The 17,065-nt window shown below is 53.5% G+C and overlaps 1 protein-coding gene across 9 annotated transcripts in view; it reads right to left on the reverse strand.

The window, feature by feature from the left end:
* SHANK2 (SH3 and multiple ankyrin repeat domains 2) overlaps positions 1-16,726 on the reverse strand; it is a 497,540-nt gene extending 480,814 nt beyond the window's left edge. For 5 of the 9 annotated variants that reach the window (XM_058689985.1, XM_058689980.1, XM_058689979.1 and 2 more), the window contains exon 1: positions 16,637-16,660. The gene's annotated coding sequence lies outside the window, so the exon portion shown is untranslated. Of the gene's footprint in view, positions 1-16,636 lie in introns of all 9 variants that reach the window. The other 4 variants (XM_058689981.1, XM_058689982.1, XM_058689983.1 and 1 more) reach the window with 4 other exon arrangements.
* Between the last annotated feature and the right edge of the window lie 339 nt (positions 16,727-17,065).

Consider the following 17,065-nt stretch of genomic DNA (forward strand, 5'->3'; position numbering starts at 1 on the left):
CAGGCAACAATAACGGAGTGGCGGGGAGGGATAACAGACGGCTACCACCAACCCGCACGGGGTCCCCGAACCACAAACCCACACAGGGGTGGGGGTCTCTGAACCACAAACCCACATGGGTTCACCCCCACAACACACACGGGGGTCCCCAAACCACCAACCCAGAATGGGGGTCTCTGAACCACAAACCCACATGGGGTCACCCCCACAACATGCATGGGGGTCCCTGAACCACAAACCCACACGGGGGTCCCCGAACCACAACATGCACAGGGCTCCCTGAACCACAAACCCACATGGGGTCACCCCCACAATACACACGGGGGTCCCTGAACCACCAACCCAGAATGGGGGTCTCTGAACCACAAACTCACAGGGGGTCACCCCCACAACACGCACAGGGGGGTCCCCGAACCACCAACCCGCACGGGGTCCCCGAACCACAAACCCACACAGGGGTGGGGGTCTCTGAACCACAAACCCACATGGGTTCACCCCCACAACACACACGGGGGTCCCCAAACCACCAACCCAGAATGGGGGTCTCTGAACCACAAACCCACATGGGGTCACCCCCACAACATGCATGGGGGTCCCTGAACCACAAACCCACACGGGGGTCCCCGAACCACAACATGCACAGGGCTCCCTGAACCACAAACCCACATGGGGTCACCCCCACAATACACACGGGGGTCCCTGAACCACCAACCCAGAATGGGGGTCTCTGAACCACAAACTCACAGGGGGTCACCCCCACAACACGCACAGGGGGGTCCCCGAACCACCAACCCGCACGGGGTCCCCGAACCACAAACCCACACAGGGGTGGGGGTCTCTGAACCACAAACCCACATGGGTTCACCCCCACAACACACACGGGGGTCCCCAAACCACCAACCCAGAATGGGGGTCTCTGAATCACAAACCCACATGGGGTCACCCCCACAACATGCATGGGGGTCCCTGAACCACAAACCCACACGGGGGTCCCCGAACCACAACATGCACAGGGCTCCCTGAACCACAAACCCACAGGGGGTCACCCCCACAACACGCACGGGGGTCCCTGAACCACCAACCAGGCACAGGGGTCTCTGAACCACAAACCCACAGGGGGTCACCCCCACAACACACACAGGGGTCCCCAAACCATAAACCCGCACGGGGGTCCCCAAACCACAAACCCACAGGGGGTCACCCCCACAACACGCACAGGGGTCCCCGAACCACCAACCAGGCACGGGGGTTCCTTCTCGGGTACTCAGCCCCTCCTCGCTGGAACTTCCACCCGGCAAAGTCCTCTCCCAAGGACCCTGGACTTGGTCCTTCCGCTCACTTTGGACAAATCAGCAAGCACAAAGGACCACAGAAATTCGATGCAGGAGGCCATCACATCAGGGGACGCATGTGTCCAGACGCCGAAGAGAAGGCAACGCTCCGCACCTGGGCATCACCCTGGACGGGCCGAGCACCGGGCTGGGCACACGCGAGTCAGATCCGCTCTGCCGCACGAGCCCTGGGCTGACCGGTCCTCACAGCTGGTCCCTTCTCTAGACCACAAAATGAGTCATTTGCACCGTGGCTGTCTGAGTTCTAAAGGAGAGAAGGCGGCCGAGTATCGAAGCTGCTTTTAAAGCAACTGCAAACTCAGGGTGGACTTAGGGACCGACAGACCAACAGGAGAGGAGAGAGAGCCCGAAACCAGTCCCCAAACAAGCGTGGGGGCTGCGCCCTTGACAAGAGGGAGGGACAAACCAATCAGGGGCTGGGGCGGACCATTTTCTGGAGAAAGAGACAGATGGGGTCAATAGAAGAAAAGCAAATGAGGGCCACCTGGGTGGCTCAGTCGGTTGGGCGTCCGATTTCGGCTCAGGGCATGATCTCGAGGTCCGTGGGTTCGAGCCCCGCGTCGGGCTCTGTGCGGACAGCTCGGAGCCTGGAGCCTGCTTCGGATTCTGTGTCTCCCTCTCCCTCTGCCCCTCACCCACTCATGCTCTGTCTCTGTCTCTCTCCAAAATGAATAAACATTAAAAAAAAGAAAATGGAATCCAGGAAATTCAGGCTCGGAAAGCCGAGTGGCCCGGGAACCAGGAGATAGTCAGTGGAGCGAAGGAAATGCAAAGGAACAGGGTGCCTGTTCCCGCCCATCGGGTGGGCATCAGAGAGACGGCACCAGGGTCAAGTCTCCGCGAGGACTGGACGGCTCTCACACTGGCACTGCAGCTGGGCACAGCCCCCGTGGAGAGCAATCAGTTGGGAGGAGAGGATCCGAAAAGCCGGGACCCGTGTACCCCAGGCCACAGAGGCCAGCACCTGTCCCCTAAGGACAGACCCTAAGAAAGAGCCGTCCTGGTCAAGGACGTTCTCTGCAGCACAGCCTGAAAGGGAAACGGCAAACAGCCTGGAGTCCCCAGGAGAAGACCAGAGACCAGGGGTCCGCCGTCCCACGAAATACGACACAGCCGCTAAAATGGGCAAACTAGAGCGACGTGATGAGGTGGGATTTTTTTTTTCAAGTAGCTATGAATCCCGATGCCACCAAGACAAAGCTTCCAGGGAGCAGACAGTGCCTTAGCCCGCCTCCCCCCGTCCCCCACCCCCCACGGGTGCCCGGGTCCCCCTGGACGAGCTAACATGTCCCAATGTTGGCGGCTTGCGAGGTAAGTAAACAACACATTGCTCAACCAGCCGGTGTTTCGGGTCATGAGGCAACCAGAGAGCAGCCGATTAGTTAATGAGCTACATTCTTCGGGAGACGTTCTTTCCCCTTCTCTGTGTGACACAGCCCTCGGTCCTGCCCTAAACTGGACTGAACCCATAAAACGGAGACACCAGGCTCCCAGGGAGGAGCACCTTGCCATCTCGGGAACACCGCGAGCGTACTGCACAATTTCCCCAACATACGGGGTCACGCCTGCTCTGTCCCCAGACCTGAGAAGAAAGGTGGGCCCCTTTCCACTGGGTGGGCAAGCCGGCAGGAGAGTCTCAGCTTTGGCATCCCAAGACCAGGTGGGCCTTGGGTTGGTCACTGCTTTAAAACGTGCTTTTTGAAAACAGGGACTTGAACAGGAACCTGCACACCCATGGTCACAGCAGCGTCATTCACGACGGCCGAAAGGTGGGAGCACCCAAGTGTCCATCCACAGAGAAATGGAAAAACAGGACGTGGTCCATCCACACAATGGAGTAATATTCAGCCCTGACAAGGGTGACACCTGCCACAACATGGTTGGACCCGGGGGACGTGATGCTCAGTGAAACAGGCCAGACACACAAGGACAGACACTGTGTGACCCACCCACACGAGGTCCCTGGAGTCTCCAGATTCCCGGAGACAGAAGGGTGGACGGTGGGCGCCGGGGCTGGGGGAGGAGGTGGGCGTCCATGTTTTACAGAAACAGGTTCCATTTGGAAAGATGGAAAGTTCTGGAGACACATGGTGGTGGGGGCTGCACAACAGCGTGAATGTGCTTAGAGCCACCGAGCTGCAACTTAAAAAAATGGTTATGATGGTAAAATTTATGTTATGTATATGTTACCACCACTCACAAAGCATTAAGTGCACAATAGTGTTTTCACGTCAATCTCTGTTAAATTCTTACAGGACTTACCATGTCCTGATTCCCCCCATCTCCCTCAAGTCTTTGCCCAAGTGCCACCTTCTCAGTGAGGCCCGCCCTGACTGCCCTACTGAAAACTGCAACCATCCCTCTCGCAGCCCCCTAAGCAAGCTCTCCTTTTCTCCGAGACAGCCTAGAGGCTCCTATATTATCTCCCTCACTCAGTGTTTGTTTCCCCTGGCTCGAATGCTGGCCGTCCAGGGCAGGAATATGTGTCTCTGGTTTACTGTTTTATCCTAAGAGTCTAGCTAGAACTATCAGACACGTTTAGGAGACACTCCATCCCAGGACAGCAGAACCCACGTTCTTCTCAAGTGCGCACGGAACACTGTCCGGGATGGATCACGTGCTAAGCCATAAAAGAGCCTCCATAAACGCAACAAGGATTCAGTCATGCAAAGGATGTTCTCTGACCACAACCATATGAAATTGTAAGTCAATAAGAGAAAAAAAAAAAAAAAAGAAATTTATGAATACGTGGAAATTGAACACCACATGTCTAAATGACCAACGGGTCAGAAAATAAATCAGAGGGAAACTGGAAAATACTAAGAAGAAAGAAAAAGAAGCTAGAAAAATTTTGAAATGAGTGAAAAAGACCAAATATATCAAAACTTGTGAGATACAGCAAAAACAGTCCTCAGAAGGAGATTTTCAGTTGTAAGTGTCTATAATAAAAAGAACAAAGATCTCAACTCAATAACCTATCCTCCCCCCTGTGGAAAAAGCATATAAACTAAAGCCAAGTGATCTGAGGGAAGAAAGAATAAAAAACTTAGCGCAAAATGAATGTAAAAGGGAAGAGAAAAATCGATGAACCCAACAACGTGGCTCTTTGAAAAGATGGCTAAAATTGGCAAACTGTTAGCTAGACTGATCAAGAAAAAAAGCAGGGGTGGGGGGCAAACACTCAAATTAGCAAACTCAGAAATGAAAGAGAGGACATTTCTGCCAACCTCACAGAAATAAAAAGGACAATAAGGCAACACTATATACAACTGCACACAAAAATGGATAGATTTCAGTGAGACACAAAGTAACCAACACGATGCAGGAAGAAACAGAAGACTTGAAACATACCTATAACAAGTAGAGACTGTATTAAAAAGCACCAGGCCCAGATGGCTTCACTGGTGAATTCCACCAAACATTGAAGGAAGAATTAAATATAGTTCATCACAAACATTTCCAAAAAGGTAGAAGAGAACACTTCACAACTCATTTTATGAGGCCAATATTACCATGGCACCATCACAAGAAAACGACGAACCAATATCTCTTATGCATATACATGCAAAGTGCTGAAAATACTAGCAAACTGAATCCAGCTGCATATGAAAAGGATTATAAACTATGAGTAAATGGGATTGGTCCCGAGAATTGCCAAGTTGGCATACCATCCAAAAATCAATTCATGCAATGCACCATATTAACAGAACAAAAGACAAAAAGGAGCTAATCATCTCAACAGATGCAGAAGAGGCACTTGGCAAAACCCAGCACTGCTTTGTGACAAAAACACTCAACAAACTAAGAATACAAGTGACCTTCCTCAACCTGATAAAGGGCACCTACAAGACACCCACAGCCAACACCGCACGTAATGGCGAAAGACTAGGTGCTTCCTCCTCAGATCAGAAGCAAGACACCAACGTCCTTTCTGGCTACTTCTATTCAACCTTCTGCTGGAGCTTCCAGGCAGGGCAATTAGACAAGACAATGAAATAAAGGCACCCAGATTGGAGAAGAAGAAATAAAATTGTTGTTGCCCACAGATGACATAAACTCGTGTGTAGAAAATTCTACAGAATCCACTAAAAAAGGAACAGGACAGGGACGTCCACTCTTGCCACTGTTATTCAACATAGTGTTGGAAATCATAGCCTCGGCAATCAGACAACACAAAGGAAAAACAGCATCCAAATTGGCCAGGAGGAAGTCAAACTTTCAGATAACACAATACTCTGTATGGAACACCCAAAAGATTCCACCAAAAACCTGCTAGAACTGATCCATGAAATCAGCAAAGTCGCAGGATATAAAATCAATGCACAGAAATCGGGTGCATTCCAATACACCAATAATGAGTCAACAGAAAGAGAAGTCAAGAAATCGATCCCATTTACAATTGCACCCAAAACTATAAAATACCAAGGAATAAGCCTAAGGAGGTGAAAAATACACACCTGAAAACTATAGAAAGCTTATGAAAGAAATTGAAGAAGATACAAAAAAAAAAGGAAAAATATTCCATGCTCCTGGATTAAAGAATATTGTGAAAATGTCAACACTACCCAAAACAATCCTTATCAAAATAACACCAGCATTCTTGAGAGATAGAACAAACAATCCTAAAATTTGTATGGAACCAAAAAGACCTCTTACAGACAAAGTAATGTTGAAAAAGAAAACCAAAGCTGGAGGCATCACAATCCCGGACTTTAAGATGTATTACAAAGCTGTAATCATCAAGGCAGTATGGTACTGGCACAAAAAACAGAGACTCAGATCAATGGAACACAACAGAGAACCCAGAAATGGGCCCACAAATGTATGGCCAACTAATCTTTGACAAAGCAGGAAAGAATATCCAATGGAATAAAGACACTCTCTTCAGCAAGTGGTGTTGGGAAAACTGGACAGCGACATGCAGAAGAATGAACCCGGACCACTTTCTTACACCAGACACAAAAATAAACTCAAAATAGATGAAAGTCCTAAGTGTAAGACAGGAAGCCATCAAAATCCTCGAGAAGAAAGCAGGCAAAAACCTCTTTGACCTTGGACACAGCAACTTCTTCCTCAACACATCTCCGGAGGCAAGGGAAACCAAAGCAAAAATGAACTATTGGGACCTCAGCAAAGGAAACAATCAGCAAAACTAAAAGGCAACCAACTGAATGGGACAAGATATTTGCAAACAACATATCAGATAAAGGGTCAGTATCCAAAATCTATAAAGAACTTCTCAAACTCCACACCCAAAAAACAAATAATCCAGTGAAGAAATGGGCAAAAGACATGAATAGACACTTCTCCAAAGAAGACCTCCAGATGGCCAACCGACACATGAAAAGATGCTCCACATCACTCATCATCAGGGAAACACAAATCAAAACCACAGTGAGACACCACCTCACACCAGTCAGAACGGCGCACATGAGCAACTCAGGCAACGACAGATGTTGGCAAGGATGCGGAGAAGGAGGAACTCTTTTGCATTATTGGTGGGCATGCAAGCTGGTGCAGCCACTCTGGAAAACAGTATGGAGGTTCCTCAAAAAATTAAAAATAGAACTACCCTACAACCCAGCAATTGCACTACTAGGTACTTATCCAAGAGTTACAGGTGTGCTGTTTCGAAGGGACACATGCACCCCCATGTTTATAGCAGCCCTATCGACAACAGCCAAAGTACGGAAAGAGCCCAAATGTCAACTGACAGATGAATGGATAAAGAAGATGTGGGATATATAGACAATAGAGTGTTACTCGGCAACCAAAAAGAATGAAATCTTGCCAATTGCAACTACGTGGATGGAACTGGAGGGTATTATGCTAAGCGAAATTAGTCAGTCGGAGAAAGACAAATATCATATGACTTCACTCATACCAGGACTTTAAGACACAGAACACATGAACACAAGGGAAGGGAAGCAAAAATAATATAAAAACACGGAGGGGGACAAAACATAAGAGACTCTTAAACATGGAGAACAAATGGAGGATTGCTGGAGGGGTTTGGGTGGGGGGAGGGGCCATTAAGGAAGACACTTGTTGGGAGGAACACTTGGGTGTTACACGTAGGGGATGAGTCACTAGAGCCTTCTCTTGATATCATAGTTGCACTATATGCTAATTAACTTGGATGTAAATTTAAAAATAAATAAATGTGCATAATAAATACACATGTTTAATACAATCAAAAAAAAGAATCCACTAAAAAATGATTAGAACATGATCGTCAAGATTACAGAATATATGATCGATATACAAAAAAATGAATAGTATCTCTGCAAACCAACAACAAACTATTTGAAAATAAGGTTAAGAAAACAATTTCGCTTATGATGATATTAAAAAGGACTAAAGTCTTAGGCACAAATTTAACACAAGAAATGGAAAATTTGTACTCTGGAAACTAGAAAACATTTTTGAAAGAAACAAAAGACCTAACTGATTACCAAAACATCTAATTCTCATGGGTCAGAAGACTTCATATCATTAAAATGGCAATATTTTCCGAAATGAGCTACAGACTCAACACGATCCCTGTCGAATCCCAGCTGGCTTCTTGGCAGAGGTTGATAAGCTGATCCTAAACTCATATTCAAGGGACCCAGAATAGCCAAACCAATGTTGAAAGGAAAAAAAAACACTAGGTTGGAGGACTCACCCTTCCTGATTTTAAAACTTACTACTGGGGGGTGGGAGGGTGGGGAGGGTGGGGGGTGGGTATTGAGGAGGAGGACACCTTTTGGGATGAGCACTGGGTGTTGTATGGAAACCAATTTGACAATAAATTTCATATCTTGAAAAAAAAAAACTTACTACAAAGCAACAGTAAGCAACACGGTGTGGTACTGGTGTAAGAATGGATATACAGATCAAAGGAAGAGACTTGAAAGTCCAGAAATGATGCCATGTTTTTATGGCCAACTGATTTTCAACCAGAGTGCCCAGGCAATTCAATCGGAAAGGATCATCTTTTCAACAAATGGTCCTGGGACAGCTGGACATCCACATGCAAAAGAATGAAGTTGGACCCCTTCCTCACACCATATACAGAAATTAACTCAAAATGGATCCTATGCCTAAATGCAAGAGTTAACAGTATGAAATTCTTGGGAGAAAACACCAACATACATCTTCAGGACCTCAGGTTAGACAAACCCTTCCCAGACGCGGCACTAAAAGTTCACAAGTAACAAAAATAAAAAACAGATGGTCTCCATCAAGAGGCAAGATTTTCATACTTTATCTTTTTTTTTTTTAAGTGCATTTATTTGGAGAGAGACAGCAAGAGCGAGAACGGGGTAGCGGCCGAGAGAGAGGGGGAGAGAGAGAATCCCAAGCAGGTTCCATGCTGTCAGTGCAGAGCCCCACACGGGGCTCAACCTCGTGAACCGCAAGATCATGACCTGAGCCGATATCAAGAGTGAGACAGCGACCGACGGAGCCCCCCAGGCGCCCCAAAATTTCATACTTGAAAGAACGCTATCAACCAGAGAATGGGACAAATTATCATCAAGATGGCACTCGTACAACTTGATAATAAAAGGACTAAAAAAAAAAATTAAAAAGTGAGCAAAGGTTTGGCATAGGCATGTCACCAAGCAAGGTATACAAATGGCCAAGAAGCACAAAAAGGTGCTCCCATCATTCGTCAGGAGAGAGACGCAGCTTAAAAACAGCCGGATGCCACCCCACGCCCTCCGGGGGGACCACAACCAAGAAGACAGGTAACAGCAGGGACTGGTGAGGAGGTGTGGCAAGGGGCACCCTCACCCACTGGTTGGAACGCAGAGGGCCCACCCACTCTGGGACACAGTCTGGCAGGTCCCCGGAGGGGCAAGCATCGGGTTACGACGTGACCCGGTGTTCCCACTTCTGGGTAAACACCCGAGAGCAACGCACCCACAAGCCCACGCTCCTGTGCCGATTCGAAACGGCCAAAGGGCAGAAACCACCCGTCTGCCCGGCAGCCGCCCTCCGGGTAACACCACCATCCCAGCTGTGAGGGAAGAAGCAGGGAACACCCGCTCAAGACACGTTCGGCCCCCGGCACAGATTCAGCGGAAAAAGGTCAGCCTGTCATTTAGAGTCGAGAGGAGCTGCTGAAATTTGAAAGAGGGTATGAGGCCCGACACCCCGGCCCGGCCCAGGCCTGTTCAGCCACAAAGCACCGTAGGGTTTAAGCAGGAACAAACCAAGACCCTGAGCCAGAACACAAGCCACGCCGAACCCCAACACACACAGGACCCAGGACCCGGGACCCAGTTCTGCCTCCTCGAATGTCATAAATACGGGCAGGGGGCACAGACAGACTCTCAGAGCCCCACTGCCCAGAGGGGCCAGGGGCGAAGGAGGGACAAAAGTTAGGCGCTCAGTTACTCAGTGACAAAGGCCCGCTTCAGGGACTCATGGGTTCAACAAGCATCTATCCCGGCTTGGGAGGAGTGGGGGCGGGATGGGGGCAGGGGCCCTGTCTGCAGTGTGTTTCACCTCACTTTAAAAAGCTGCCTTTGCCGTCCCCACCTCACCTGTCCCAACACCGGGCAGAGCTGAGTAGGGAAGCCAAGCGTGAGACCCTCCCCCAGGCCCGGGAGAAAGCGCCCTTATCCACCATCACCCAGGGGCACCCCCCGGCCCCCCGTGCCTGGGCCTCCGCTGAAAACCTGGGCGTGAGTTCGGGCCCCGCATCGGGCTCTGGGCTGACGGCTCGGAGCCTGGATCCTGTTTCCGATTCTGTGTCTCCCTCTCTCTCTGCTCCTCCCCGGCTCATGCTCTGTCTCTCTCTGTCTCAAAAATAAATAAACGTTAAAAAAAAAAAAAAAGTTTCTAATGGGATAAATACCGGGAGCTACAAGGCACAGAAGCAAAAAGCTTCCTGGGGTCCTTAAAAACTCTTTAAGAGGGTGATGAGGGAGCGTGGGGCGGGCTGAGGGACAAAATACGGGCTGGCAAACCCCCCCCCCCCCCACCGTGGAATATGTGTTTTATTAAATGGTAATAAATGGCGTTTCCCTAGCAACAGCCAGCCCCTCAGGGTCCTGGAAACCTTGCTTCCAAAATTCCTTAGGGACTTACCCTATCCCTGACCTCCTGCCAGCCTGAAGGGCTGTAATGAGTCACCTGTCCAGACCCCAGTGCAGCTCTCCCTGCCCACGGGTCCTGTCCCCACACTTTAATAAAATCACCTTTTTGCACCAAAGATGTCTTCAAGATTTCTTTCTTGGCCGTAGGCTCCGGACCCCAGGAGCCCCCCACCACCCCAAAACTTCATCGCTTGGACCAAAAACGTGAGAACCCCTGTGCCCTCGCCCACGTGTGGGCCCCCCATGGGGGAGGGCAGGGACAGGTGGCTGCCCGACGCAGGGTCTTGGCCCGGCCACGTGACCTTCCATGGTTAGGTAGACTCCATCTGCCTTGGGTGAGGTGGGGGTGTTACAAGTGTCCGCTCCTCAGGGCCGTGGTGACGATGACGTCAGCACCTGGAAAAGCACTTAAGGACCAAAGTGCCCCCTCCACTCGCTACTGCGAGTGTTTTCGTGACAGAGTCACCAAGATGGTCCACTGACAAAGAGAGGGTGTCCCCACAATATACCCCCTTAACCCGGTCCCAGTGGGCGTCCATTCCCTGAAGCCCCGAGCAGCTGGCAGATCGGGGACAGGAGAGGATCCCTCCCTCGGGATGCTGACCCTGAGGCCGGGCCTGGGTGCAGCCAGTGGGCCGGCCCAAGTCTAAAGCCCTCGGAGTGAGGCCGAGAAAGAACAGGCCGGGGCCTGACTGGTCCAGGAAAGTCTGAAGCCATCACGGGTGGGTGATGCAATGGTGATGCCTTCCAGCCAATCCGGTCTTTTCAACAAACATCCGGGGGGCTCACTCCACACCGGAGCCCCTACAGGACGCTGAGACCCGGGTCCCTTCCTGGGCACCGGTCTGCCTGGGGCCCTGCACAAAGTCCGGGCAGATGCCTGCAGCTGGCCAGGCCCCTGGCACAAGACGGTGGGAGCACAGAACACCATCAAAATCAAGAAGGAGAAAGACTGGGGGGGGAGGGGGCAGGAGGGCAGGAAAAACCCTGGGCGGTGGCAGCCGTGCCCAAGTGCCGCAGCAGACACGCCTCTGTGCCCCCCCCACGGCGTTCCTGCTCCCCAGGGTCCCAGGAAGGCCTTCAGCTCTACTGAGAATGTGTGACCCTCTCCCTGGGCCCAGGCCCTCTGGGACCCGGCGTGCACATCCCTTCCTCAGGCTCAGGCACCACCACGGGTCCCCGAGCGCCCCCGGAGAGCACCTGGCCAGCCCCTCGGTCCCGGCTCGCTGCCTCTCCCCACCCACCAGGGGATGTGGGCACTGTTGCGGGATTTCTCAGCCCAGGGAAGGGGGAGGTCTTATGGGCCGGAAGACCCATGGGTCCCCCAAGTAGGGACACTCTGGGGCAGGACACCCAGTCTGCAGGACGCGGCTCATGTGGAGCATTCAGCTGGCATCATCTGTCACTACTGTCACCTAGGGGTCTACACGGTCCCCAGGGTGGGACTCGCTTGCAAGAACCCTGAGAGTGGGGCGGGATCTGGCCCACTTCTCTCCCTCCCGCGGGGGGCTCTAAACAGTGCGGACCCTCGGCAAGGGGCCAGTCTAAAGGGAACCAGTCTCCTGAGCTGCTCCGTGTAGAAAGGCCTTGGGGGTCCCCTTCCCCAGCAGCCTCTCCCACCTTCTACAGAGGAAAAGGCCTTCAGGCCCTCTGAACCTCGCTGGGGAGGGAGTGGGGGTGGGGAAGGGCTCCCAGTACCAGAGGAAGACAACTCAAGCAAGCCTTGAATTAAAACACCAGAAACACCCGCTGCCCGCTGGCTGACAGGTACGTGCCCAGTAGAACCTTCCTTTCCACCATTTCTGAAATCCACACCGTTTTATGGTGTTCAAATCTATCGCCTCCTCCAGCCAGACCTCGTTTCCGTGTGAGCGCCTTGACGTCACAAGAAAAACTTCTCTAAGTCCATGTGTGTATCTTCTCCTCGCACAGAAATATGCACGAGCGATTAACAAGAGACCGACAAGCTCGAACGTCTATTCCGTTGGGGTAACACTCTGGGGGCGAGGGGCAGTAGCGCTTTGAGAAGGCAAAGGAACGATGAACAGTCCCCGAAGCCGCTGTGCCCATTGGCCAGGGTCACGAGCTGCCACGTCGCAGGTGGTTTGGACAGAAGACACCGCTCGAGTTGGCCAAGTTACTTTTTCAATGCCAGTATTTACCTCCCAGGCGAGGTTCTCCATTCTCAGCAAATACTAGAACCTACCGAGAACAACTTTAGATGTTGACTTAAAAATGTTAAAAATGCACGAGGCGCGTGGTTGAACGGCTCCGGTCCGAACCGGGAGTGGGTACAAAGGGGCCCCGGGGCATGATTCTTTCATCTTTGCTGCATATTCGAATTTTTCACACGAAAACGGTGCAGGAAACATCGGGGGGAAAACATAGTTTTTAAAAACAACGATTTTAGGGAGCTGAGAGGCAAAAAAAAAAAAAAAATTTCTTTAAAGAAACTTGCCCGCCCCCCAAAAAAAAAGAGGTTAGAGTGGGAGAGAGCCAAAGCATGAGAGACTCTTAAAAACTGAGAGCAAACTGAGGGTTGATGGGGGGTGGGAGGGAGGGCAGGGGAGGGGATGGGTATTGAGGAGGGCACCTTTTGGGATGAGCACTGGGTGTTGCATGGAAACCAATTTGACAATAAATTTCATATACTGAAATGAAATAAAAGAAACTTGCCCAGCCAGGCTCAGCCACTGCAGGTATGTGCCATGATTATCCACCTAATGGATGCCTCCCGGTGAGTCTCCTCAGTCACCAGCCCAGGACCGGCCCACCATCCTGCCGGCCGGAACCCTGAGCGTTGCCCGAAATGTGCTCTGAGGACCCCTGAGGGTGCAGACCCTCCGGGAGCGCCGGGCTCCTGCACCTCTGGCCTCAGCCAGAATGTCCGGGGGGCCCCCAGGAGCACCCCCCACGCCCAAGGTCCAGCATTTGAGATCTGCAGCTTTAACATCAGGAGCTCATGGCCTCATTCAGCACGCACCCCTCACCAAGCCACCCTGAGAGTCCTTGGCAAACCCCACAAGGACAATTTTCCAGCACCGTCCCGGTCGGTCACTGGGCACAGGCCCCACCCCCTCCCCGCACTGCCATCTGGCAACCCTGCTCTCCACTGCAGCTGGCCACAAACTCCTTGCAGCCCCACAGGCTTTTAGGGGTTTAATCTCCCAGAAAGGGACACGTGCCTCAGCTGGCCCATCCCTGGGCACACCCAGAGCCCGGATTGAGCGCCCCGGCAGGCTCTCGGATCCGCCCCAGCACTGGGCTCACCTTCCCCGGCCCCCTTAAGACTGGAGACCCCTTGAGGAGTGGGAAGGCCCGTGCTACGTGCATCCGTATCCCCCAAAGACCGGCCTCCATATTTCCACTTGGGGCCAAAGACGTGAGCCTTCACTGGCCACTTGAAAACATTTCTGGAGTCTGCTTCCAAGCAAAATCAAAGGGCCCATCACACCAAGAAGTCCGATCAGAAGATTGTAGCTCTTTTTCAGGCCGCAGCTACAGGAAGAGTAATTGTCCAACCGGATGAATCTTCCCGCTGGGTAATCCGTCCCCTGGCCGAGGGTGGGGGGGCGGTGGGGGGGAGGGCCTGAGGGCTGGGCTCTCTCTCCCGGGCAGTTTGCTAATCCCGGCTGCCCCACGCCCTGGCTGTGTGGCCCAGGGCTAGCGACTTCGCTCCTCTGAGCTCCAGGCTCCGATCCATACAGTGAGAATAATCAACCCCATCTCTCTCTCTCTCTCAAGTTTCCCGAGACCTGAATGAGGAGGGGGACAGCCGCAGTGGCCAGCTCCCCGCCTGGTGCTCAGCAGCCGTTTGAGCTCACTCAGTGCAACGTGCAGAGAAAATCTGATACGCGCTAGGTCACCTCGGACCATCAGAGAGCGGCAGGCCCCTCACTGGGTGGGAGGGCCAGGTGCAGGGGCCAGGCCACAAGGGTCACCCGGCCGGGGGCCTCCAGGCTGCAAGCCCTACTACGCCCAATCAGTCCACGGCCTCTCAACCGGCACCCAGGCGAAGGGCTGGGGACTCCAAAGATTTTTTTTAAACTGGCTCGTGTTGGAGGCGCTTTCCTGCCCACCTCTTTGCGAACTCCCCTCCGTCAAAGCAGAGAACTAGTAAGTTTGCAGAGATCGCTTTGAGGACGGAAGGTCACACACGTTCCCCCCCTGGGGCTGAGGACAATTGGAGGCTCCCGGGAAGGCCGCCGCTGTTCATTTCCTGGAGCGTTTCCAGCCACGCCCCTCCCTCCCGCTGCCTTCCCAGGGCGGGGTTCTCAGCTCCGCCTGCCTCCGGCTTTACACAGCAGGAGGGGGGATTTCCTGAGAACGAGAGTTCAGGGGTCAGAGGGTAGACCGCAAACCCCAGCCTCACCCCCCGGATTCCTTTGGAGCCGGAGGCAGATCTCGGCCTCCTTAGCAGCTCAAGTCCCAACCTGGGCCCCCATTTGGGGAACCCCCATCACGCACCAGAGCCGACAAGGACGCCAGAACACTCTAAATTAGGGCTCTGACACATTTGAGAATAAAGCCAGTAAGGTAACGAATTACTTCTCCATAAAAATCAGGTTTTCTAGCGTTTTCCAGTCTATCGGGCGGCTCCCGGCGTGTTTTTCTTAGTTTCTCGGCTTTTTCTTCCACCTGTGTCCCCATCACTGACGTGAGTAAAATATGACACTATCTCAGGGCTGCTTTATCTTCCCCAGGTGGCCTTCTTCACATCTGACCTTTGACCCTGGATGCCCAGGGCTCCCTCTAGCTAGCCTGCCCCCCCCCCCCCCCAGAGGCCTGGACCAAGTCACCAGCACAAGGTGACCGCTGGACCTCAGCTGGGGGCCCTGAAGGAAAGCCCCTAGGACACTCTCCTGAATATGAATCGGGCTTTTTCTCCAGCAAATTACACTCCAGACAGAGGCCGGGAGGACACCCCTCTTTCCCAACGGACAGCTGATTTGTTCAAAGCAGCCAAGCGCTGCCCACTGGGACCTGCCTTTAGAGGCAAAATCACCTTATTCATCAAGCATTCCTGTTGATATCGAACGGTTACAGCGCCTTCCCGTAGGGGCCCCAATGTGCCTTTCCACCCAATTTCTCCTTCTTGGAAAACCAGAAATTTCCCAGCACGGGAACGGCACCTGCTTCCTTTAACGGACTGCTTCCCAGCAGCCTTACGTCCAGCTGCTCTCAACACAGCCTAATTCCTGTGCAGACAAGGGTCTCCATCGGCCTCCTTAGGGCTACCGGCACTTCCAGGGCAAAACTCCACTGGCTCCCCCTTCTTAGCCACTAGGGCAGTCACCTTCACTTTCCCTCCTTAGTCACCCCAGACCCCCGCAGCAGGCACTAATCTCCAGGCAAGTGGAGCCTTGTTATTAGGCACGAGTGGCGAGAAAGTTCGGGTCTCCAAACGCAGCGGCTTCCCGGGGGGGGGGGGGGGGGGGGGGGGGCTGTTCTGGATGGTCGGAACCCCCCAGCACCACCAGCTCCCCGCTAATTATCATTTAATGCAGGACCCCCTGGATCAAGGCTGAATCCCGGGCCGAGCATACACTCCTGCCCGGGTCAGTAAAGTCGAGGGGCAAGTCCCAGGTGGAGATCAAAGCACCATCCCCCAGCGGAGGGCTTCCGAAATTACCTCTCTGCTTCTCCAAACTTAAATTAGAGGACTGACCTCATTAATTCGAACTTGAGTTTCAAACAAAAAAGAGGTCACATAACCATCCAATTTACTGCCTCCAATTTCCACGTGGAAACCACTTCATTTCTGGAAGGCCTCTGAGGACTCCCAGGACCGTGCCCACAGCTGCCGCCCCCCCCCCCCCAGGCCCCCTCACGAACCGCGACCTAAGCGGCCCGAGTGCCTTCCAACCGCCCAGGGTCGCTTTAAAAGCTCCTCCACGAACTCCATGGCCAAGAGCACCGGCCTCACCCCATTTGGACGCCCCCAGCCCCACGGAAACACTAAACCTGGCCTGCGTGCACGCCCCTCGCATCCCGCGCAGAGCGGTGGAACCCGGGCGGCGAGGTCCACCGCGGGGCCGCACCCTCCGAAACCGAGGTCCACCCCGGCCCCCGCGCCCTCCTTTCCCAGGCGACGAGGTCTACCGAGGGGCCGCACCCTCCGAACGCGGGCGGCAAGGGCCACCCCGACCCCCCGAACCCTCCGAACCCGGGCGAAGTCCCCCACGGGGGTCGCACCTGCTCGCGCAATCCAGCGGCCCCGGCCCAGGTGGCGCGTGAGCGGTCGGTGTCTCCTGGCGCGCGCCCCGCGCCCCCGGCAGCCCTGCGGAGGCGCTTGGGCCGCGGGCTGCGCGGGCGGAGCTGCCCGGCCGCCGGGAGGAGGGAAGCCCGGGCGAAAGTTGCCAGGGAAACTTGCCAGTGCCAGCCTCCTGCATAATTCACGGGCGGCGGCGGCGGGCCGCTGGGGCCCCTCACCTACACCCGCCCGGTGCCCCCCCCCACCGTATCCCGGCCGGGGCGCGCGGCGGGCAGAGGCTGGACACAAAGCATGGGCACTGCGCGACCCCGGGACCGGGGGGGGGGGGGGGGGGGGGGTGCCCAACTTGCGACTCCCGGGGCCTGCGCGGGGTGCGCCGGCCCCGGCCTCGCGGAGCCCCGCTGCTCCAG

Source organism: Neofelis nebulosa, chromosome 10, assembly GCF_028018385.1.
Source record: "Neofelis nebulosa isolate mNeoNeb1 chromosome 10, mNeoNeb1.pri, whole genome shotgun sequence".
Classification (NCBI taxonomy): Eukaryota; Metazoa; Chordata; class Mammalia; order Carnivora; family Felidae; genus Neofelis; species Neofelis nebulosa.